General features: G+C 35.8%; 1 protein-coding gene across 1 annotated transcript in view; it reads left to right on the top strand.

Moving 5' to 3' along the window:
* The window catches only part of NEURL1 (neuralized E3 ubiquitin protein ligase 1), a 926,303-nt gene that overhangs the window by 408,353 nt on the left and 491,483 nt on the right, over positions 1-26,467 (top strand). The window lies entirely within an intron of this gene.

Here is a 26,467-nt window from a genome sequence, read left to right as displayed (position 1 = left end):
GAGTAGTTGTAAAACACTTCATAGTTATGCCAGGTTCCTCTGCATAGTATGGGTAGCATTTTAAATGGAGCTTTCTTGGTATGTATATTAATATCTGCCTGAATATAAGCAATCATTTTATTTCCACTTTCAAAAACTGGCATACTTTACCACAGAAATCCCAGCTGTGCAGGTGGTTTCACTTCATTCTGATCTAGTCTACTTTCATTTTAAACCAAAGCATGGCCACTTAAATGTATTTTACAAATGGATTAAGTTTTACACAAGATTTCATTTTACATTATTAACATCTAGATCTCAAACAGGCTATAGTCAACTTCTACCCTTGATGTGCTTTGTGTAAGAATTATCATAATCTTCAGAATAATTATTGTAATATTTAACACCACTGATGTGACAATGAACAAAACACAAAACTGACAATACATGCAAGGACTTGTTTCTCTGCAAACTTTCTTTCCTTGAAATGGTTTTGTTATTCTGCCTGTGAGATGCCCCATAGGATGGCATTCTAGCTAAGTGGGAATGCTGTAAATCCTTTTTTTCTTTCTTCTGCAACTTGCATACTAGAGTATATAAGCAGAGATTAGTATGACTACTGATGTTATTTCCTGGAAATGGTTTTGTTGCTCTGTTTGCTCTGTTTGACAGATGCCACTAGGATGGTACAGATCTAAGTGCAAGGGGTTCTATGAAATATTCCCTTATATAAGATGTTATGAGCCAGGAGGATGGCGTACCTGAAGAATCAATACTCTGTGTCAGATTGCATTTGTATATTTATATAAACACGTATCAACTCATATCTATCAGTCATCTGAGAATGTAAAAAGGCTTGTATGATGACCAAAGCAGAAAGTACAGAGACATGAAGATTCTTTGCCTTTTAAGGAGTATCCATGTGCTAAAATCTTCAGCGGAAGAGTAGCCATTAGAAAAAAAATCTAAATATTATAATTTTACTCTGATGAACTAACAAACTTATTCATTTCTACTTCCAATCTAAACACAGCAATGAAATACTGTGACATCACTGTAGGCCTGGCATGGTGAATGCACTTAGTACAATTGAAATGAGCATTTAACAGCAAATGTATAGCCAGAGCTAGGCTTTCTCATATTTTGTATCTACAAATGACTACTGGGATCCTTTTAATTACGTTTTAGTGTCAGGAAGAGCTAAAACCTAGCACTGGAGCAGGAGTTTACTGATAAAGAACACAATCCAATTCAACACTCCTTGTATTACTTGTAATGAAGTTTCACAATAACTGTTTTAGGGAAGGACAGGGAACCTGCTAGCTTTGTCTCATATTCCTGATGTAGAGAAGTACTGGGATGGTTCTTACATACAGGTCACCTCACAAGGTAAGACAACTTTCAGCTTGATAACATTTTTAATTGTGCTTACAAATTAAGAACAAGTAAATAACATAAAGGATATGTCATAAAATAATAATATCTGAAAATGAATATGCTTGTATGAAAAGTGTTCAGTTAAGAAGAACAAATGGATACCCTGAATGTTAGAAAGCGGTTTATTTCCATTTCTTTCCTACCTGAGTAACTTCCATATTCCAGAAGGATACATGACATTGAAAAGAGGCCAGTTTAGTTTTGAAATTAAGCTGACATGCACTACTGACAAAATATAACAAGACTGATTGAATATGTCAAAGTATAAAGCAGTGAAGGAACAGAAAGGCTCTTAACATCCTACTACAGTGAAAATATTTTGTTAAATGGCTTGTATGAATGCTCAGATTTTTATTAGCAAAAATCTTTAAACTGGACACGTTACATTCTTCAAGTGCTATCTGAGTACAGACTAGTTGGTACAAGATAATTAAATGTTCCAAGCCTGCATTCCTAAAGCTAAGTGCATAACTGTGACATTTTTCAATACATTTGGTACTGACAATCTCCATATTGTTCTTATGACTTTATCTCATGAACTAAAGCAGTGAAAAGTTTTGACTGACATACAAGGTAATTTAATAAAGGGAATTAAATGACCATTTTTAGTGAAAAAAATGACTCTTGAATCTAAAAAAGGGCAACTACCATTAAAAAAATAAGTATATGTTTTGGATGAAAGCCCTGAATCTGGCACATGTAGGATACTACTTTGACAGAATCAAATTCTGGCTTCAAAACTTCAGAATATGGTACAATTTTGCTCATCAAAGTGAAAGCATGTGAAATGATTTGTAGAGCCAAATACAGTAATGGGTCTGACCACAAATGGCACAAACACTATCATATGTTCTAGGTATCATTGTTTATCAAGACTAATGCATAATACTAATCTATATATATGTGGTTAGACAGTTTATATTTATATTTACCTATCTATTTATATATCTATGTGCATACATATACACACATTCACACACACTATCTAGATAGGTAGATATAGAAAAAATATATATATGGATATAGATAAATATATATACACACACACAACCACACCATAAATACTTCTAAACTTACTTTGTGAGTTGTGAGCATGTCTCTTAATAGTATTTTATGGCGTGAAGAAAACATGTAATTTTCCTAGCTTGCCCACGTTGAAGGAAGATGGTGGGATTTCTGTTTGTAATTTGGCACTCCTTTAATGATGGGAGTATAAAAGACTCTTATCCAAACTTAAACCTTGCTCCAATGCTCCTGATAATATTCCCTCCTCCTTCCTAAAATGCGCAACTGACAGTATTGCACTCCCAATTAGCATCATAATCAACAGATCTATAAAGGAGTCATATGTACCCAAACTATGGCATTCTGCTTACATTCTTCCTCTCCACAAAGGTGGCAAGAATACTGACATTTCAAACTTCTAGCCCATTGCACTGCTCTCCCCAATCTCCAAAATCTTAGAAAAATGTATCCATCTCCAACTCATGCCTTACTTAACCCAAAACCAACTGCTAACATCTACCCAGCATGGCTTCCACCCTGGCCATAGCACCATAACTGCTCTACTCTCCTTCTTAGAAACTGTCAACCAAGTCCGAGATTCAGGTAATTTAGTTTCCACAGTTCTACTTGACCTTTCCAGGGCTTTCGGTACTGTTTCCCACAACCATCTTATCTATCTCCTCTCCAACCTCCATCTCGCTCCAAACACTGTGGCATGGTTCTCTAGCTACCTGTCTGAGAGATCTCAAGCAGTTAAATGGAAGTACACCATCTCCTCATTTCTTCCTACCCCAAATGTCGTCTGCCAAGGGTCCATCCTTGGACATATGCTATTTAACATCTTTATAAATAACCTTCACTCTGCCATTCCTGATGCCAAAATCATTCAATATGCAAACAATTCTACAATAGTCTGCTCTGCCTCCAACCTCCCTGAACTTCTGACTAAAACCCAAGCTACCTTTTCTACTACTGAAAACTGGATGTAACAAAATCACCTGTCTCTAAACGCAAATAAATCTAAACTTCTACTTTTCCCTCCCTCCAAGACTTTCTCTTTTGACAAAAATTAATTTAAAGTCCTCAGCCATTCCAATTCTCCCATTGAAGTAGTTCCCTTTGCAAAATTTCTTGGCATTACTATAGATGAACAACTCAAGTTCGATACCCATGTCCAACAAAATATAAAGAAAACCCACCAAAAGCTAGGAATGCTTTATAGGAACAATCTCTCTCTCAAACTCTACTAGATGTACTTTAGCTACTACTTACCTTCTCCCATCCCTGTTATATGGAGCTACTTACCTTCTCCCATCCCTGTGATATGGAGCCCCTCTTCTAACTAACCTGACCGCCACCAGTACCTCTAAACTGGAAAACTGCTGTAACAAAATCTCTAAATTTGTCTCCAGATCCAAATATTCCACCCATCACTGCCATACCCTTAACTCTCTAAACTGGCTGGAACTCCCAAATTATCTAGACTACCTCCAACTCACCACTGCACACAGACTTATATTTCACCCAAACAAATGTTCAGCTCTAATAAACATCCTTCCCCCTATACCCCCAATAGACCTCTTAGATCTGAAAATCAAAACCTAATCTCTATCCACAAACCAAAATGGCCTGCTGGTCAGCTTCTCCTCTCTTTCTCACTAGGGAAGAAATGGAATTCTCTCCCTTCCACACTCAGGACAATAACTAACTCAGAAAACTTTAAAACCCAGCTTTTCACTTACTTGCACTCCAAATGGAAATGCCCCTGCTTCCACTCTAAGTCCTTCTAACTACTACCCAAAGGAATTTTTACTCCTTACCTGCTTATTCTCCCTAACACCTCAACAACTAGTTCCCTGAGCTGTCTCTAGCTCTCTGCAACTCCTTCTGAAGATTCTATATCTATTTACCTTGTAAACATTGTAAATAACTTCTTATGTCAAATGAATGCTTTTAAATGGTTTCCTTACTCTAACATATTATATCTATCTTCCTTGTAAATATTGTAAATAACCACTTTTGTCAAACTAGTGCCTGTAAATGGTTTCTTTACTTTCATCGATTGTTTCGTATATGTTTGCTACACTTCAATTGTTATGATGATTTTTCCCAAGTGAATCTTCACAGTACAGCCTTCCAGATACATCATAATTGTCTTTTGTCTACTACGCTTGATACAGAATGCTCATTCATGTAAACTGTACTTTATTTTTGTAACTTACATACTTTTCCATCTTAAATGTTTATGCAATTGGAGCTTTTCTCCCGGGGCCACCACTGAAAACGGGCACTCATGGGCCCAGTGAACTTCCCCGGTCACCAAACTGAAATAAATAAATAAATAAATATACCACACAATAATTGAAAGACAGATTGTGTATTTAGTATTAGAAGGTAAGGCTGGAGCTGACTGACATTATGTGTGATGATATGAATGACATCTACTGCATTGCCCAATTAAGACATACCAAAAAAAAATTATTTGTGTACAAGACAGCATATGTGATGCCTCTCTATATGTTCCACTCAGTGTTTTCCCAACCATTTCCTAACTTGTCTATTGCCGATACATTCCCAGCCCTAAGGTTTAGTACCTATGGTACTAAAGTTAGGAGTAGTGGTAATGGAAGCCAGAAGTTGGTCAGCTGAAAGGTACACAATGTGGAGATAAAGGGGGCAAAAAAGGAAAACATGAAAGTGCTAGAACAACTACATGGAAGCATATATGTGAAGAGAGGGAGATTTAGTTTGTTAATATTTATATTAATCTCTTGGTGTTGCTATAAGGATTCTCAAATTTCTCAACAAGTTATGTGCAGTCTGAGAATCTTCATGTTGCATTGCTTATTTAGCTTCATTTTGCAATGCTGCTAGTCTCATGTGAAAGCAATATATTAAAAAAAAACACAGTTTTGGAGAAACATAGGTCCTTCTTGTGGGACATAGAGCTCCATATAACTTAATATTTTTGCTCTCAAGTATGCTTGAACAGATCTGGCTAAATACCTTTGTTTTTTTCCTAATACATTTAATTTCATATATTATTATTAGATGTAACTGATTTTGTGAAGCACATACATCAATAGGCCATCTGTTCAGTAATTGGTAAAGATTAGCTGTTTTCTTATCAATGGTAACGCAGTTAGATCTAAACTCGTTGCTAAGCCACAAATGCATTCTTCACTGCTTAGAGCCAATGACTTAAACTATGGTTGTGTGGCTGCAAGATTAATAGTGAACAGTTGTGTGCTAACGTGTCTGCTATACCAGAGCGAAGCGTACATGTATCAAACAGCAAAGTGACGAGATTCAAAGGCGCAAGCAGTAGTATGAGAGGAAATAACTCCGTGAGTCTGAAAAACAAATTGACAAAAACAAAAAATCTGGTCCCAGACTGCCAGTACTAGAAAGTACCTACAAAGGTACTGCTCTTCACCTCATACATGGCATAACAATACATGATCAATAAAGCATTCAGACAGCTCTGACATGTGGAAGTATTTCCCAGTACGACAGCCCTGCCTGGCAAACACATTAGTGAACACTGTGTTAAAGGACTTTAGGTTAGTTCAAAGTGGGTGTTTGCTGGACCTGCAAGCTCAAGGTATTGATACTATGATAGGGTGCACATTCTGCAAAGGCTTCCAAGTCAGCATTGTTATAATGTGCTACAGAATGGTCATGTGTGTGGGGAGGTGGAGGGAGAAACAAGGGTCAAAGAATAACTTCAAAAATCACAGTAAAAAAATAATTAAAAAAATTACAGTATAGACATTGCTACTTCTACATAAAAGGTTTTAATACACACTTCATATTCATTCTTCACTTGCACATTAAGCTGTATTTGTAAACAAAAATAAAAAAAATGTAGAGAATGTTTTTACATTAGGTGACAGATTACTTTCATTTCAATAATGCTTAAAAGAGAAAAATGTACTTTCTGTCTATACATACACACACACACACACACACACACACACACACACACACACACACACACATATATATATATATATATATATATATATATATATATATATATATATATAGCCTAGAGAAACAAAGTGCATATAGTCCTGTCTTTTATTGATGGCAACTCTAAAACATGTAAACCAGTTCTGTCCATCTGGACTTCTGCTGTACATAACAGAAAGTAGAAAAACTGGAAAATTCAAACCAAAACAGGCTGGTCATAAATGACCACCAACCAACTCAAAAGAAACTAAACAGTTATTTCCATTAAAGAGGTAGTCAGTTTTAAAATGAATAAAAGTAACTGTGAAACAGTTCATTCCCGGTTCTATAAAATAATTTCCCTGCTGGGTTCACAAATACAATCATGCGAAGCATTTCTGCATAACCAACTGTTACACCGAATATGTATAATAATAAATTAATAACATAACTGTATATGATGTTGATGTGACAAAAAGAAGAGAAATGATAGTAGTTTAAACTAACATTGGTATTAGTGGTAATTATATGTAGATAACACTTCAAACCACAAAGACAAATGGATACGGTTATGTTAGTATTTTTTAGTTTTGCTATTAGCTTTATCAATAAGGTAATGTTATATGATTAAACTTGCTCTTTATGGGTCATGTCTCGTAGTAATGCCATTTTCAGATTGTTTGTAGTTACAGTTGCCTTATATGTTTTAATATTTTATTTTATTTCGTATTTTAGTTTTATTTCTGACTGATTCATATTTTCTTTTATATGCATTTTTTATGTATGCATTGTCTGAAGGTTTCCATTTTTCATTTAAATGTAAATGGCTCTAGGCTACTATAAATGGTGATAGTGTTTTAGTGGTTGGTGATATGCAAAGAGTAGTAATAAACACTTTAAGATAGACATAGTATGATGATAAATTAAAAAATATGCCTATGGACCTACCTCTGTGGCTGAAATGGCTGAAAAGATTTTAAAGAGTTTGATTATGTATATATATATGGTGATGGACAGGTTGACAGACGAGATCAGACAGGAGTCCCCATGGACTATGATGTTTGCAGATGACATTGTGATCTGTAGTGAGAGTAGTGAACAGGTGGAGACGACCCTGAAGAGGTGGAGATATGCTCTAGAGATAAGAAAAATGAAGGTCAGCAGGACTAAGACAGAATATATGTGTGTGAATGAGAGGAAGGATAGAGGAATGGTGAGGATGCAGGGAGTAGAGGTGGCGAAGGTGAATGAGTTTAAGTACTTGGGATCAACAGTTCAGAGTAATGGTGAGTGTGGAAGAGAGGTGAAGAAGAGAGTACAGGCAGGATGGAGTGGGTGGAGAAGAGTGTCAGGAGTAATTTGTGACAGACGAGTACCAGTAAGAGTGAAAGGGAAGGTCTACAAGAGGGTAGTGAGACCAGCTATGTTATACGGGTTGGAGAAAGTGGCACTGACAAAAGGCAGGAGTCAGAGCTTGACGTGGCAGAGTTGAAGATGTTAAGATTTGCACTGGGTGTGACGAGGATGGACAGGATTAGGAATAAGTATATTAGTGGGTCAGCCCAGGTTGGAAGGTTTGGAGACAAAGCCAGAGAGGCAAGATTACGTTGCTTTGGACATGTGCTAAGGAGGGATGCAGAGTATATTGGGAAAAAGATGCTAAGGATGAAGCTGCCAGGTAACAGGAAAAGAGGAAGGCCTAAGATAAGGTTTATGGATGTGGTGAGAGAGGATATGCAGGTAGTTGGTGTGACAGAGCAAGATGCAGAGGACAGGAGGAAATGGAAACAGTTGATCTGCTGTGGCGACCCCTAACGGGAGCAGCTGAAAGAAGAAGAAGAAGAAGAGATATATATATATATATATATATATATATATATATATATATATGGATCTACTTCATTTGCCCTAACTTCCGATTGACCGACACCCATTTGCCCGACACTTCATTTATATACACTATATATATATATATATATATAGAGAGAGAGAGAGAGAGAGAGTAGGGGTATACTTTCACATACTCAAATCTACTCCGTTCAGGTGTTAAGAAGTTCAAATCACATGTTCGGAAATCTCAACACCAAACACAAAAAATGTCGAAGGCAACATTTCAGTAAAGTAAAAATTTTAAAAATGTCAACTTTACTGAAATACTGCACTTCCACTCTACATTAAGAAACACTTTTGCAGAGGGGCAAGCCCCCCTCCACCCCCACTTATATATACAAACTCTGAGATCACACTACAGTGAGGGAAAGTGTACATTTCCCGATCCCCACTATAGTGCAATCTGCACCCCACAATGTCAAACCTTACAACAGCTAATGTTAGCTATTGTATGGTTCGACATTTCGGCATTTGTAATTTCAGTTCTGCCAAAGCCATTTTCACAGAAATGCCAATCGCATGAACGATCGACAAAGTGATTGTAAGCCTATAAATATATATATATATATATATATATATATATATATATTGGTTCCTATTACGTTATCGAAATCATGAAACATCGAACACTACAAGATCGAACTTGTATGTTCGATGTTTCATAATTTGATATTTTGTTATTAACATAAATATTTACAAGTTAATGTTGAAAACTCTAACGGTGACATACGTCTGAACATGCTGCATGGATGAAACTGCACTCCCAGCCCCTGCTGTTTATATATACTAACTCTAAGATTGCACAATCCTCACGAAAAGGGCAAATTCCCCAACCTGGACTGCCCATCTTACACAATGGTAGACCATCAATTTTTTCAACAAAACAGAAATCTACCAAACCTCAAAGCAACCAACAGCATTACTCTGAAATACATATATACATAGATATATATATATATATATATATATATATATATATATATATATATATATATGGGTCTACTATACATGATCGAAATTTCAAAAAGCCGAAACCCATATGGCTGAGACCAAACGTTCGACTTTTGAAATTTTGAACATGTAAAAAAAAAAAACTATCTACACGTTGCTAGAAGGGGGGCAAGCCTCCATGCACCTCCTGCTATTTAAATATACCAAGCCCCAAGATCACACTACAGTGTGGAAAATAAAAATTTTCCCATTCTGCGCTATAGAGAGCTGTCCGTTCAGAATGTTTGAACTTCCAAAAGTCAATCATATGGTCTCAGCCACATGAAAGTCGGCCTTTTGGAAGTTTGATCATCTGTAGGGGACCCATATATATATATATATATATATATATATATATATATATATATATATATATATATATATACACATATATATATATATATATATATATATATATACATATACATATATATATATATATATATATATATATATATATATATATATATATATATATATATACACACACACAAATATCTGTCTACTTATATAAAACTCAATAGTTGTTTGTAGCACTTGCATCTTACTTTGTCTTTTGTATTAAAATATATCAAAATATGCAATTACAAATCCAAGTGCACGACCAACATTTAAATGACGGCAAGTGGGGGCAGCACCTGCAATAAATTAAATATAATAACTCCAAACTTGCACAACGCCAAGGAAAAGTGAAATGAATTTACCTCTGTATTCTGCATTTTTGACCATGTCAGCACTGTGCTAATATACCATTACATCAGGGTGCATGCTATTCAATCACTTTGATTTGAGCAGCATGCACTCAGTAAAAGTGCACTTTGCTGGCATTGCAGTAACCCATATATATATATATATATATATATATATATATATATATATATACAAGGGTCTGCTTCAGTAGACCAAAAATTCACTTACCCGACTTCCAGATAGCCAAGACAAAAAAGCCACCAACCGCAGAACACCAACATCCCAGAACACCAACTTCCCACTCCAGGTAAGTAACCACTTGGCCACTCTGTTGAACTTTGCCCCTTACCATCGCGATAATGCATTCTTGGAGTTGGTATATTTAGTTAGGTGGGTGGGGGTGAAGCCCCCCACATGGGTGGGTTTACTTTCCTTCAGTTTTACTATTTTTTCTTGATGGCGAAGTGATTAGTTACCTGGAGTGGGAAGTCGGTTTTCCGGGATGTTGGTGTTCTGCAGTTATCGGCCTTTTTGTTTCGGCTATCTGAAGTCATGTAAGTGAACATTCAATCTACTGAAGTAGATCCATATGCACACATAGGGTGAGAGAGTGAGATATGGAGATACATATGGAGTTTTATTTGCATGTTGCACTTTTGGGGATGCATTCAAGGGAATGAAGATAAATTTGGGGCAAGGAAAAGTAGACATTTCTGAAGACCTATCCTTTAAGAGGAGAATTATTGTTTGGTTCAGCCTAACTTTTAATGTTTACAGGGTTAAGAATTTAGATGATGTTCAATATTTTTAACATTCTTTAAATGTTTGATTGATTTTGATAATTTTCTTCATTCCTCTAGGATTTTGGTAGAATATTTTGTCCATATCCCAGTTTGTGCAGAGTGTCCTCAAATATGTATTAATAAGTTTTACTGATTTTAATCGCCTGAAAAATAGCATCCGGTGAAGCAACTTAATCATATTTACATTAGCTTCTAAAAAATGAAAAAAGAAGAATAAACAGGCATTACTTTATGTGAATGTTAGCCCACAACACATTGCATCAGAAGTTGATATGAATTAAACTCAGCTACCTGGATGAGTTGCTAACTAAGAGAAAAACACATTTCAACTTATAATGTTTAAACTATCCAAAACTAGGTGACAATGTTTGAGCTGTTAGAAAGATGCAGCTGTAAAATCAAGAAATTGAAGATGTGATGATTACTCAACTGGACCTACTTAATCAGAGATCCTAAGCTCCAGGACTTAGAATATCATGCTTGGTGCAAAAACAAAAATTCATTTTTCAGGTTTGCTGGAGGAGGTACTAAGAAATAATCACTGTGCCTTCATGATTAAAACCTCAGTTGACCTAACTGATGCCCCACTTCAGGGGTTGCTAATAGTAAGGGTCGATACAATGGTTTTACAAGCTGCTATAAGGAAGGCTATACCACAGCCAATGTTAGTAAGATTTCTCACTTTTTCTGCTAAAGAAATGTTGGAAGGGAATTATGGTCTGCAGACAAGGTGATAAAATAGGTCTGAGAAGGGAACAGTGTGAAAATGATTACAGTTTGTTAACAAGGAAGGTGAAAGTGACCCTTTAGTGGCTGAGAGACTATGCAGCTTAAACTTAAATTTAGGTTGTTGTACCATGTGACTTTAACTCATTACAGCCAAGTGATGCGTCCAGGTGTTTCTGCAGTTATATCCTTCTGATGCTTCTAGGCATCAAATATTGCTTATTCATGTTTGCCTTAATAACTCCAAAACTGTAGTACATGCATGGTATTAAAATAGTTTATCGTAAAGCTTACACAATGGCAAACACAAATGTATTGATGTTTGACCTCTGTAGAGTGCCGGTTAAGATATATTAATTGAAGTGTGTATCATATTTATTTATATGGTAATAAATCTCATGTTTTTCTAAGTAATGTCACAGCCAAGTAGTGTGGACAGAACTGCTTAGCTTCATATGAAAATGCTCAGCTGGATGAACAAAATGCTGCTGACAGTGTGTGTGTAACTTGAGTGATTGCTGAAATATTGTAAGCCGTTTACAAAATATTAGAAACTTAATAGTTACTGAATTATAAAATCCAGACCTAGAACCTGAAGAATATTAGCAGTTTATGCTGAGGAGTTTGTCATTTACACTTATTTGGTAACTCCTGTTGTTTCAGAGATATGAACAATTGTTTGAAATTTGAGGGCATAATTTGATTCTGTCAAAAAAGCTTAGACTCCTCTCACTGGAAGTTACAGTGCAAAACTCCAGAGCTCTGTTGGAGGAAATCAGTTAAGGGTCACAATCCACAGGGGAACAACATCCGTCTTGGGTTCATTTGAAGCCATATAATGAATAAAGGAGGTAGAAGGGGATATTTATTCTCAACAGCAGAGGGTTGTAGGCCAGTAGAGGGTTTGATGTGTCAGCCAATACTAAGCATCTGCATGAAAACTGTACTTTGGAGCTATTTCCACTATTTTGTACATGAATGGAGCTAGGAGAAAGGATATCCTTCTCTCTTAACAAGTTACAAACTATTACAGAAGCTGAGCTGTTAAAATAGTTTAACAAGGATTGACTTTATTATAGTATTGTGGCTAGAATTATGGTAAAGTAGCCTAAATATTTAGCTAAGATATATAAACCTACAGGGAAAACATTCATTCAAACAAATGAAATCAAAGGTTTTGACTGGATCCAACAGATTTATTTTAGTCATTTAATTTTACATTTTAGTTGGATAAAATGTACTAGACTCATTAACTTAATGAAGTTTGAGATGAATAATTCTAGCCTTTTGTGCTTGTTTTACTTTTAAGTATAATTGTTCTTGCATTGTTACTTTTTGTGTCATTTATAGTACTGAAACTGAGATGGTAAAACTGTGCTGAATTTTTTGCAAGTAAATATCAAAAGAATTTAACGCTGCTTTGTTGGGGCACTGTGATAATAGATAGTCAGAGATAAAGGAGGTCAAACCAACTGGTTTTATTGCTGGGGCTATCAGTATGCACGTTAGTAAAGACTAAAGTCTCATCGTTGAAAGTGACATATTGTCATTACTATCAGTAGTGCTATACTTCAGGTTCACTTTGCTTTGGTTAATATTGTTGGGATTGTTATGCTGCTGACCCAGATTTGCATGAATATAGGATATTTATTACACCCACTAATAGAAGAGAAACAGAGGGGGAAAGCTAATTTGGATGATTTTAGAATATATATATATATATATATATATATATATATATATATATATATATATATATATATATATATGCTGCTTCACTAATATGATTTTAAATGGGGACAAAATATGCCATTGTATCTGAGAATGTTCATAGGTTGGTACTAGACTATCGGCCCTAGGGCCTATACAAGCATAGCCATAACAATTCCCTGGCTATTACTTCCCTGGTCCCCTGTCTAACAGGGCAATTGACATGATCCCTGGGGTGAATTTCCTATCTCCCATCCAATCATCAAGGTTCTTTTTGAAGAGGGCCAAAGAGGCACTCAGCTTGACATGTATGGGCAGTCTATTCCAGAGTATGGGAAGCCTCTGGGTCAGGAACCTATCACTCCAGCATGTTTTGTTCATTGTGATGACCAGGTTTAGATCCCTGGACCATGTGGCTCTGAGGGATTGGGATTTCTTTAAGTGTAGCATGTCCAACAGCTCTGGGTTTGACAGCGCCTTGTATGTTAAGCAGAGATCGCCTCTGAGCAGGCGATATGCGAAAGACTATAGCTGGAGTTTTTCTAGATGGTCAGCATAGGGCATCTGCTTTAGGCTTGTGATTCTTTTACTGAGGTATTTCTGTGGCCTTTCCAGTTGTTGCAGATGTCTTGTGAGGTACAGACCAAACTGGGCGTTGTACTCTATAATGTGTCTAATAAGGGATGAATACAGTGGGACAATGACCTCCTTTTTTCTGGATGAAAAGCCCTTAATGATGAGGTGTGCCACATAGAAGGATTTCCTGACTGTTGTGGCAATGTGGTTACCGAAGGTGAGACCACTGACTACTTGTGCCCGTAAGTCCCTTATCACACTTTTGGTGTTTAGTGTACTGCCACTTATGTCGTAATTCACGGGTACATGTTTTTTCCCAAAGGGAATAACTATACATTTCTTGGCATTGAGCTTGAGCCTGTGGATCTGGCACTAGGCATCTGTTTCTGTAAGGCCCTTTTGTAGAATATCCACATCATTTGGGGATTCAATAATGGCTCCCAGTTTGCAGTCATCTGCGAACTTTGTTAGCCAGAGTCCCTTAGTGTTGGCCTGTACTTCAGAGAAGTAAATGTCAAACAAGAACGGTCCCAGGACTGAACCCTGAGGTACTCCACTTGTCACTTGTCTGGAGCTGGATTTGAAGTCAGCTACTTTTACAATGTGGGTTCTGTCAGTAAGCCAGTTGGCAACCCATCGAGTGACATAGGGATTAATGCACAGCTTAGTAAGTTTATCTATGATTCCAAAGTGGGGGATGGTGTCAAAGTCCTTGGCGAGGTCCAGATAGGCTGTGTGGGCCACCTTGCCTTCATCCACGGGTCTGGATACTGATTCGAAGAAGTCAATGGGTTGAGATCACCTATTAAGCAAACTAAGGTTTTGGAAGCAGCAAAGCTATCTGAAATCCTTCTTTTACTTCATGAAATGCATCTGGACAATGCTGAATATACTAAATATTTAAGTTTCCATAGCCAGTAGTTACACCATAAGCTCCATACAGCAGGCAAATCCTGGAAGTTGAGTGCTGTAAAATCTTTATTCATATAATCCACAAAACAAGGTTAAGGACTTTCTTCCCATGTATGACACCTCGGGGACATCATCAGAACCAAATGAAACAGTCCCCTACCTTAGAAACAACTCATTAATACCATTCTTCTTCATTGCTTCATTTTGGAGCACCTGGCTCTTTGCAAGTGATTGATGATAATTGGTGGTTAGCACACCAAGTGAAAGGGAGATCTGTTGAGCAGCTAAGTAGGAAAGGGAGCTCACAGTGGAGGTGTTAACAAGCTAATGCAGTAGTTGGAAACAGCCATGTCAGAAGTGCAGGGTGCAGCTCATTAATTACAAAGGTGGGGATCTGACGCTGCAGAGGAGGAGTGGAGGCTTTCCTTGATTCTAGTGCAGTAAAACAGCCAATAGCAGACCACTAAGCACAAGTTAAACAGAGAGAATGTTGACAGGTACTATTATGAACAGAGTATGAGGACAACAGAAATGAACTTCAAATAAATAAATGAGCTGTTTCTAAGGTAGGGGACTGTTTCATTTGGTTCTGATGATGTCCCCGAGGTGTCATACATGGGAAGAAAGCACTTAACCTTGTTTTGTGTATTATATGAATAAAGATTTTACAGCACTCAACTACCAGGATTTGCCTGCTGTGTGGAGTGGAGCTTATGGTGTTACTAATGGCTATGGACATTCCTTTACTTTTTCTTGGTAACTTGTTTGATGTCCTTTACAAACGGATTTCTTTGCATTACTGGTAAATATTTAAATTTAGTTTTTGAGCAAATTTATTTTCCAAGTTGTGTGAATAGAAGATAAGGGGGTTCTGTCTGTTAGTACATAAGGAGATCCTATTTCAGGCCTAGGATGTGTTAAAATATAACTCCATTTGATATATAGCATGTAACAGATGGTTAGATAGACTCAGAAGTGATTAAGCAAGAGGAAGCTTATAGTATAAGCGATTGGATGGCATTTAGAGAAGGTTGCATGGTAATAGAAGGGGACTTGAACATCATCTCTAATGCACTCATATTTTCCTTCAAAACACCTTTTTAAATTAAGGTCCATTGATCATGCTATGCTTGATACACTTATAATGTACATTACTTGTTTTATGCCTGTCTCACAGTTTGTATTGTTAATTCTATTGTATATGTCAACATTTTCCCTTGTTTATTCTTTCCAGAGCTGAGCTTGAAATTCGTACATATGGATCAATGCTTTAGCCTGGTAAATGAATTATAAATAAAATAACTAAATAATGAGAGAAGATGGGGTGCAGGCAGGATGAAGAAAGAAAGAAAGTAATACTGTCCCCAGTTAGATTTTATGCAAAGTATTTTCAAAATTTAGGGTGTGTGGACTTGGTTAACTTGCAGCAAAACTCAAGAGAACAATTATACATGTTGTTCCTATAGATGTAAATCTTTCTTCTGAACAGATAAATTGTGGATTACTAGAAAATACAACTATCTGATAGAGAGGATTAATGTTCTGGTGGTGGCTTTATCTGATCATGCTTTACTAACTATGTTATTAAAAATACACCACGACATCTGTTGATGGCATCTACAATAACTTATTATTTTATTAAAGACAATACTTTCAAGAGATGACTAATTCATCCATATATGCATCTGGGTGGAGGTGGCTTACAGAGTATATTAACTAATTTCTCCAATTCCTTCACAAAAGTAGTATCAGAAGAAACCATTCTAGATAAGCGTACCATTTGTCCTTTAATTATGTGTCTTTTCTAATAGTGGGGTGACAGCATTGTAATGTAGAAGGGAATTTGAGTATGTCCCATTTCTACAAATATTTGAGACATACTTTTTTGATGGTAATCTTTAGATATTGTCAAATCCAGATGACTGATGGAATCTAATCCAAGAGTGCATGTAAATTTTAGAAGACTTGTAGAAGTATTTAACTCTGACAAAAATTCATCAAAAGTAGAAATGTCATCATTCCAAAAAATATGTATGTCATCTAAAAATCTGTAGTAACAAAATATTTTATTAAAGTGAGATAAAGTGAAAACCTTTGTGTGCTGCCAATCTGCTAGAACCAAATTTGCGTATGTGGGGGCACATTTTACCCTATTGCCACATTTGTTATCTGGTGATAAAATTCATCATCAAAATAGCCAAAGTTGTTCTTTAGGACCATTTATAAAAACTTACTTAGAAAATATACTTAATTTATATTCTTTGTTTTATTAATGAGTAGCATATTGCAAAATGTTGCAATCCTAAATCATGTGGAATTACAGAATACATATTAATACATCAATAGTGACAAAAATGGCATTTTCTTTAAATGGAATAATATTCAATAAATACCATGAATCATGTAAAATATGTCTCTTTTTTCACTAACTCTTACAGTGCACATCTACATACACAAATATGTCTCTTTTTCCACTAACTCTTACAGTGCACATCTACATACACAAGTTGAGGTTGAGTTTTGGATTTCTCTGTGGAAGCAGTGGATCTAAGTGGGAGTCTGTGAACATTTTTGTGAATCTTCGGTATTCCAAAAATAGAAGGAATTACTGGCTTGTCCACTTTTACAAAATCCAGTACTTCTTTTGACATAACACTTTGAAAAAACAGATCATTTAGATAAAAATCAATCCTTGAATATGTAATGTCGATTTCATTTTTGATACTAACCTATATGTAGTAGTATCATTTAATAAATCCAACATCTTACGTGCATAAATAAAAAAAAAACATTATAACTTCTCCCCCACCTTTGTCTGGTTTTATAACATGGATGTCTTTGTTGCCCTTGATTAGGGCCAACAATTCCCTTTCATCAGGCATTAAATTATCTTAAATTTTCTTATTGATATTCTTCAGTAACTGCCTGCATTCACCTTCACATAACCTCTGAAACACAGGTACCATAGGGTAACTTGGTGGACCAAAAGTACTTTTTCTTTTTAATATTAATGGATTGGAAATGGGAGGAGGGGATTTGTCAAAAAACAAGGTAAGGTTAAGCTGTCTAACAAACAATTTAAAACGCACTAGCACCTGTACAATATCCTGCTTAAATATAGGGATAAACTTAAATCCCTTCTTAAACAAAGAGACACGTCTGCTTTCAAGTTCACGATAACAATAACTGAACACTTTAAAACCTTTGTTCGTAATGATTTTATATGACGGGTGATCAATAAATGTACAATCATTAGTAAAAGTCCCAATCAGCTCCTCTTTTTGTTGTTTCTTCCTTTCCCCATCGTTCTCGGTTGTTTAGGAGAGTTTGTCTGCTGATTCCCAAAAGGGGAACTCTGAAGGATCGATCTATTAGAAGACCTTCATTCAGTGCTTACTGATTCACATCTGTTTAGACTTCGGATAAGCTTGATTTTCGTTGTACTCTTGCTTATCTCTCTACAATTTTTTCTGCTTTCTTATTTTCTTTTTTACCAGATTATTAACCCTATTATACATCTATGGATATGCTGAGAATGAAGGATCCATTTTGATATTTGTATTAATTTGTAGCACTTCATTGTCTAGAAACTGTATTTTACATTCGTTATCCACTATAAGTAATTTTAATAGTTCAATTCCTGTTCAGTCGAACAATTCAACCAGCTCACAATATAGGGTGGGAGGTTGGTACAATGGTTAAGTTGTTGGCTTTACAGACACAAGGTGCAGAGTTTGATTCAAACATTGGGTAGTTGGTTAGGCTTAAAATGGCCAACAAGGGCAAATAGCTTAGTACTAATCTATGAACCTATAAAGAGGACTTGAACAACAACCCAACAGGAAATTTCTACAATCTTAGGCCTCTCCGTACATTTTATTTTTAACATACTCATTCAAGTACATGTTGCCTAACTCTAAGATGTTCTTTGTGTTTCACTACTGCAGTCCTAACCATTGGGTTATCCATGCTGTGGTAGCCCTCAGTCGGTCCGAATACCAGAGTCAAGGTTTTGTGCGTCAGCTGCTTTCACTTGCTTGGCGATGTCAGGTCGTCCGAGCTATAAAGGAGAGCAGGTGATGTCATTACCTCAGTTTTTCTTTGCCTTAACCAACCAAAGAAGTCCAATGTTAATAATTATTAGTAGTCCTGGGGTCAGAGACCCCCATATGGTCTCTCTAAGGAAAGCAGATATCAGGGGGAAGGAGGGAGGGAAAGCATGACTGCAGCAGTGAACACACTCAAATATCTACATTTATGGTGGGTGTACACAACTGTACTATGTTCTTCATGTTTTACTGCTGCAGTCCTAACCATTGGGAAGATTCCAAGATACCAAGACAGGTCTAGCCACCCAGTGGTGTAAACCTTGGCGCGAGATGATTGTCACTGCGAAAGTGACACCCGACCCCATGTGCAAAACGGGAAAAGGGGTTGCGGACAGATGCATATATGTGTGTGTGTGTGTATATGTACATATATCTACTTGTATCTATATATATATATATATATATATATATATATATATATATTTATATATTTTTTTTTTTTGCAAATTTGCAAATAGGTATTAAAAGTGCACAAGATGTCTACAGTGTACTGTCCTTAATGCTAAGACTGCATATTGATGTGACTGTGAAATATCTGTATTTTTTTTTCTTTTTGCCTTATGGCTCAGGTAGCTTCAGAATAGTATTGTGCAGTAGTCCAGACACCCAGCTTACAGCCAATCAGTCAACAATGGTAAAAAATGTAGGCTTCTCCCAGCAATTAATAGTTATGTACCCGTATATAACCTTAACTTTTTTACAACTGGAAATATAGGTGGAGTTAAACTTGAGATGAGGGCAGGTTATGTGTCTTGCCCTGTTGCTGTCCAATTCAGTGCATTATAGTTGTCTTGTGACACATACTGGATTTATTGCGGTTACCCATTTCACTCAAAAATTACAGAAAAAGTAGGTGTGCCACATGAATGCACCATTCAATAATACGCTTTTGATTATACCTCGGGGACCCATGCAAGGCATCACAGGTCCAGCTCCATTCAGTAAGAGGAATTTCAGTTGCACTTTTTCACATTGTAAGGGTAGTCATTTTTGCTCGAAGCTCATAAGGTCTATACATCACCTTTATTTTATCTAGCACAAACTCATTATGCTATGTCTGAACCTTGTTTTATACAGATCTCATACACAATAATTTTTTCACTAATATATATATATATATATGTATTAAACCTGTGCCAGATAGGTTTCATAGCATACCATAAGCACAGTACTATTGCAGTCAAGGCTCTCTATCTTTTGTACCAGTTTTTCATGCAGACATATAAGGAGTTAGTAGTGAATGTAATGTGAAAGACACACTGCTTTGCTCTAGAAGTCCCTGTATAGGTTATGTACAAGTGTGCTTTTGTAGCAGAGTGGGATGCCGCTATAATGACATGAACTACTCATGAAGGAGAAAGAATACTGATTCTGCCTACTTATGTGAGGCCTTTCTTCCTTACGTGCACAATATATTGTTATTTGTGCGATTAAAATAGCAATAACCTACTTTTTACATTTACCTGTCATATAACTAATTATATTTTGAAGTGTAAAAACATCGAAGGTTTGCAACATGTTCTGTCTGAAGAGTTAAGCCCTAAATTTCTTTAACAGAAGTGTTGTACACATAAAATACTACATTGGGATATGCATGGCATCTTTGAACCCCTCTGTTGTTATATGTTGTACCTCTGTTTTTTGGCAATACATTCTAAGGCCTCACTACTCTTTCCAAGAAGTAATGCTTCTTTAAATCTGTCCTGAATGTCACCCCCTGCAGTTGCTACAATTCTAGCATTGCCCCATTTGCCTGCCTCTTCTCCCAAATATTATGTTTTATACCACAATGTATGCTCTAGACATTTTGCCTCTGCTTAAAAGATAGTCTGGAGTAGTAATTATCTGTTAAGTACATTTGAAAACAAAATGTCACATGCAGAAAATATGGTAGCTGTTTTCTCTGTCAGATAAGACCTCCTTTCATTGCCTCATAGTAGACCCATGACTTGTTCTTGTTTAGTGGAAAAGCAGAGTCAGACATAATGACTTGTCATAGAAACCCAATCCTGCATTTAGGGGTGATTAACAGAAAACAATAAATGGGTGCAAATAGAGCTAGCACTATGAAATGCATAGATGTTGTTTTTCTCAGGTCTTTGGATATTGCATTTATCTTTCCATGTACTTTTGCCTGAGGTAGACATGAAAACCATATTTGTTTATAATAATACAGCATTTAGCATGAGTGACAAAGCAAGATTTTTGCCACTGTCATTTGAGACATCTTACCAGTATCTACCAATGAAAATATTTTACACTGAGTTGGAGGACAGACAAAAACTTATTTTTTTATGGTGCCTTAAGATATGTAATTTGGTTGATGCCACTGTTAAGGAAAAACAGTTAAAATGCTAGTAGACCTACTTCACAGCAAGCTTATTTGCTGCTGCTCAGCAGGAGGAATTTTTAGGTTGGGTAGGCAATACCCCTAGTAGCACTGGTGACCGCCCGTGTTTCTATGGTAACTGGTGTAAAATTTAACATTTTCTGTACAATACAGCACTGATTTAATTAAGCATTCATCCATCTGTAGAGCAGTATCATCACAGAATAGATGAAGGTGTGTGCAGGTGTTATGTTTCCTACAGACCCTGTTGCCAATCATTTGTGCTCTAGCTGTATTTGCACCCAATCATTTATGCCACTATACATTGAAAGAGGACGTACAGGACATAAAATACTTTAACTTTCAAACAGCTATGGAAAAGAGGAAAAAAAGGCTGCTATTAACAGATTTAAACACTGTGTAGATTATATCAGAATTAGTTTTCTTCATTTTTAAAACTGCTGTTAATGTAAGAATGTATACTCAATATAACTTTGTCTGCTGCCAACCCTTCCTACTGTTGTGTGTGTGAGATGGGCAATGAAATTGTTGCTGTCTTCTTTTCCATGTGTATTTGCAACATATATCCAGTAGAAAGCCAGTCAACTGTGGTGCAGGGATTTTTTGTTTTTTACACAATTTCTTGTACTATCCATCCCTTTTTCATTGGGCCTTCTTAACTAGATGATCTGTATTTACACAGAGGAATAAACCCACTGGGCTAAATGAATGAACATAACTCTTGTGTTTCTATTGCATCTGTTAATCTATGTAATACTTGATGTTTATCTCTCTCTCTCTCTCTGTATATATATATATATATATATATATATATATATATATATATATATATGCAAACTAACTTCAGCCTTTAATGATTTGCCACTAATTTTCCAGAAAACCATAATTTTATGAAAGACAAACCAGAAATAAGAGTCAAAATCTGGACTTCCTGTGAAAATCTGTAGATTTGAGAGGTATGATGTTTGACACCCACAGTTATGAATGTTATACGGCCGATGTGATCCATAGTATCACTAATGAATAAAATTTAGCTCTACAGACTCAGTCACATCTGAGATACAGATCTGAAATAATATAATAATAACACCGCTGAATGCCAGAAACCAAAACAACAAAATACTTAAGTTCAATGCTCCTAATGTTTTAGAATAAAGTAAAAATAAGTATATTAATGCATTGAATTGAGGAACAAAGCAGCAGACAGGTGCAGTTAAAGGTAATAGATGCTATGATTAGTTCTCCTGTGCCTTTCATAAATAAGATGTCAAAGGAAGGAATAAAACAGATCCTTAGATGAGGCACTGAACCTAGCTTAAAATCTGTCAGTACTAGATAGTTAGGCCCTGACCATGGACGCCAACATATAATAAGTGGACTGACAGACAATGGCTTGTCACTGCTGTGAATCTTTCAGTTTGGTAAAGGTAAGAGTCATACCTAGGATACTAAGCATAAGCTCTGTGCTACAATTAGTAGGCTGGACCGCATGTAGAGAATATTACCCTATGAAATATTTATTAACACTCCATTTGTTAATACAATCAAGCTGATGCATTTTTGTTACACTCTGACAGTTCATTATTGGTATAGTACCTTTTTATGAAATCTCACACTGAACTGACTTATTAGTCCCACTCCATGATGTATAGCTGCTGTTTTTTTTTTTTTTTTGTCAGGCTTATTTGGTAAAATAAAATTCAGATGCTCCTACCAAAGTTTTAGCAGATATACTGCTAATTATATCATATAAATGTTCATATAAAAACATGCAATCTAGTACAGTTGTGAGAAAGGAGAATAACAAACTCTTATGTTTGAAGTAATTTATTATCCTAGTTTATGGGAATATTGAGGAGCCCATTAAAGTTTTTTTTTTAACAAGAAACATCTTTATTGAATTATTACTTATGTCACAGGCAATCATGCATATAAATATATAAAACATAAACCATATTGACATAGTTTCAGTTGCATGCATTATACATCACTTATAATCATTGTCAGTCAAACATTACATAGCTCATTCAATTCCTCCTTTCTTTTAAACCTCATTCCTCCTCAAAACACTATTGTGCAGGTATTGTTCCCATAATTCCCATTTTTTAATACTTTTCTCCTACCCTTTTCTAAATGCCCCACTTCCAGTCTGTTATTATAATCACTACTTCTCGTATGGTTAGTTTAGACTTTGATTTCCATTTTCTAGTTTTTTGGGGGGGTTTTGACAGCCACTAGAATTAAACTCAGGACCTACGCCTTAATATGTCTAGGCAATTCTGATTCTGTATCACAGCTCAAAAAATCATTTCCTTAGTTACACAAATTTGCTCACCCAGTATTTCTGACAGAGTAGTCTGCAGGGAATTTTTAAAGTCTGCCAACTCACTGCACTCCCCAAAAACATGTTCCCAATTATCTCTTTCTTCCCCATCATACCTCCAACATTTGCAGTTTACCTGAAGAAAAATTATTTGAAGTTTGCTTGGGGTATAAAAATATCTGTGCAAACTCTTCCAAGCAAGGCTTCCAAGTCTTCTAGACTTTGTTGAATGCTGTTAAAGTTAAGAGAAAATGAGTATGTGGTACTATAACTCAAGGACCACTTACATTAAACCCACTTGACCATTCGTCTATGAACTGAGTACTCTTGCAGTAAAATAATTTTATGCAAAGAGCAAAGCTTCCCACACTGACCCCACCCTAAGTAAAGTAACTGTCTCCAAAGTCACCAAAGTTGAAGGGTAGCATAATTTCTTCCATACGAAGCCAGTTTGAGAGGCCAAGAGTGAGACAAGGAATTTGAAATATATTTTTGCTACCAAACAACCAAATACCCAAAAATATTTTGTGATACACGTTTCTGTGTCCATGTTGGAATAGGGTTTCATTTGCACTGTGATAAAATTAAGTATGTATTCAAAAAAGCACTGAAAGACTATCTTCCCCAATAAATGGAAGAATTATTAGGGAGTTGCATGAACAGCTTTTGCTTGCATGTGTACCTTCTAATTAGAGAGTGTGTGTGTGTGTGTGTGTGTGTGTGTGTGTGTGTGTGTGTGTGTGTGTGTGTGTGTGTGTGTGTGTGTGTGTGTGTGTGTGTTTCCTTCTGTTATGGTATCTGTATATGATATCTAATATGTAAACCAGTAATTTAAATTATAAGCAGTTAGTATTTACCCTTCATTTTAATGTTCACTTAATTAATTGTGCATTTGTCATGTATGTCGGTAGTTATCCTTTATGCTGCACTATCTTGTCTGACAAAAAAAAAACTAATCTCTTGCTTTGTATGGCTAGTCTCTATATAATCTATTTATGATTATTCCTTTATTAATTATTAACTATTTTATTTGATTTTGTTGCACACTGAATTGTACATGTTTATTAAGTTATTAATAACTGCACTTGATGTATATTATTGAATGTTAACAACTGTCCCTGGAGCTTTTTTCCCAGAACTTAACTGAAACTAGAAATTGCACCATTGGATTTTCATAGTAATTTAGAATGAATAATGTAAGTTCAGTCAAAGCAGTAATATAAAAATCATTATACTGCATTTCATGTTAGTCTGAGATTGTAAATGACAACATCTGAATTTAGACATTAATGTTCAGCTACAGTTCTGTATAGTTCCAACCAGGTCATCATTTCCAAGCTGAAACTCTACATTAACATAGTTTAATGTGCAGGTTGCATTAAAGAATGACTACACCTCCCAGAGAAAACAAAATGCTGCACTCAACATATATGACTTTGTTATCCTGTTTTTTTCCCCATTTTATAGGTGCATCAGCTTTATTCTAAAGTAGGTACCTAAGCAGAATGATTCCTCACTCTGTACTGCCTTCTAAACAATACATATTGAGTTCAGGCTTTTTGTCTTAGAAGAAATACCTTCTTACCTGTTAATAAGTTTAACCCCAGAGTGCCCCTGCCCTAAATTTTATGTTTTCTAGTTCCATGTTATAATAATCACAGAAAAAAATGAATTTGACATAACATTCATTCATTTAATACACAACTGCATCTGAAGTCACACATCTGAGCATATCACTAACAATAAGGCACATCTTTGGATGAAATTGTAACTAACAACCACTTTTTTAGCAGACTATGTATTTGCAGGGCATACTGCAATAGTAATAATAACAATAATAAAAATAATATCTGAAATATGTTGGTATGCCATTATGGGGACAGAAAAACAATACAAGTAAAGTCACTAATATTATATTGCATTTACTTATGATTCTAAGTAAGTGAACTCAGACAGATCTCAGCATTTCAAATGTAACAAATGTTGATCAAGTGTATTTCAGACACTAAGCTACTTGGCTTCAATGTAGGAAGGGGTTATGACCTGTCTGAGTGCAGATTACATTGCTGCCAAAGTCAATAAAATTAAATATTTCATTTTTAAAGTGCCGTAAAGGAGGTGATATGGTGAAATGGTGGGATTAGTGCTATAAATAAGCTGAACTGAGGATCTTTGCCAAAGTCAAATGCCTTCTTGTAATGTAGGTAATGTTCAATGTTTACACTCTACAAAGTCAAGACACTTGTTTTGTTATCCAGACAATTGATGGACATAAAATCTTACTGAGCGACTTGGAAGATCTTTCCAGACAGTAAATGTAAAATGTCAGATGGCTCATTCTGATAATGTTCTGAAGAAGCAAACAAAAAATGGCTGCATTACTAAATTTGGATTAGAATATTGACAAGTCACAAAAAATAAAGGCTACAAGTATATGAATCCAGAGTATGTAGAACACCAAAAAATGGATAGACCACCGACATGAATGTGTGAAGATTTTGTATTCACAGCAGTAACACATGTACAGTTTATCCTGTACTCAAAACACAGCTTAACTTTCAAATGCAGAATTTAACTAACCAACATTGTTTCTTGATATTTTCAAGTCTTTGAACAAATTAAAAATGGTTAAAGGTCAGAACACCGGCTTAAAGGAGCCATATACTGATCTTGTATAGCACACTACTGTATTGCTGGAATAGTGCGAAGAGAAACTATTATGATAGGACTATTATATTATACATTTACATTTGTTTGCATGCTTGTCTGCTTTGTTAACCAGAACAGTCCTAAATGGTCTGTAGCCTATTTTCAGGGGACATCAGATATCATTTTTTAAACAAAAGGAAGATTAGCCAGGATACTGTGAAAGTTCTCTTGTCTTCAATGGGGATGCTGTTTCATATTTTTCACAAATGAGTATTAATGAAGGGGTGAAGGAATCCGTGTGGAGGTGAGCTATGTCAGGTTGCTAATTACAGGCATTGCTTCAAATGTATGCATCAACTGATTG

This window comes from Protopterus annectens, chromosome 14.part0 (genome assembly GCF_019279795.1).
Source record: "Protopterus annectens isolate FY-2018-M chromosome 14.part0, PAN1.0, whole genome shotgun sequence".
Taxonomy (NCBI): Eukaryota; Metazoa; Chordata; order Ceratodontiformes; family Protopteridae; genus Protopterus; species Protopterus annectens.
This window is presented reverse-complemented; position numbering and strand designations above follow the sequence as displayed.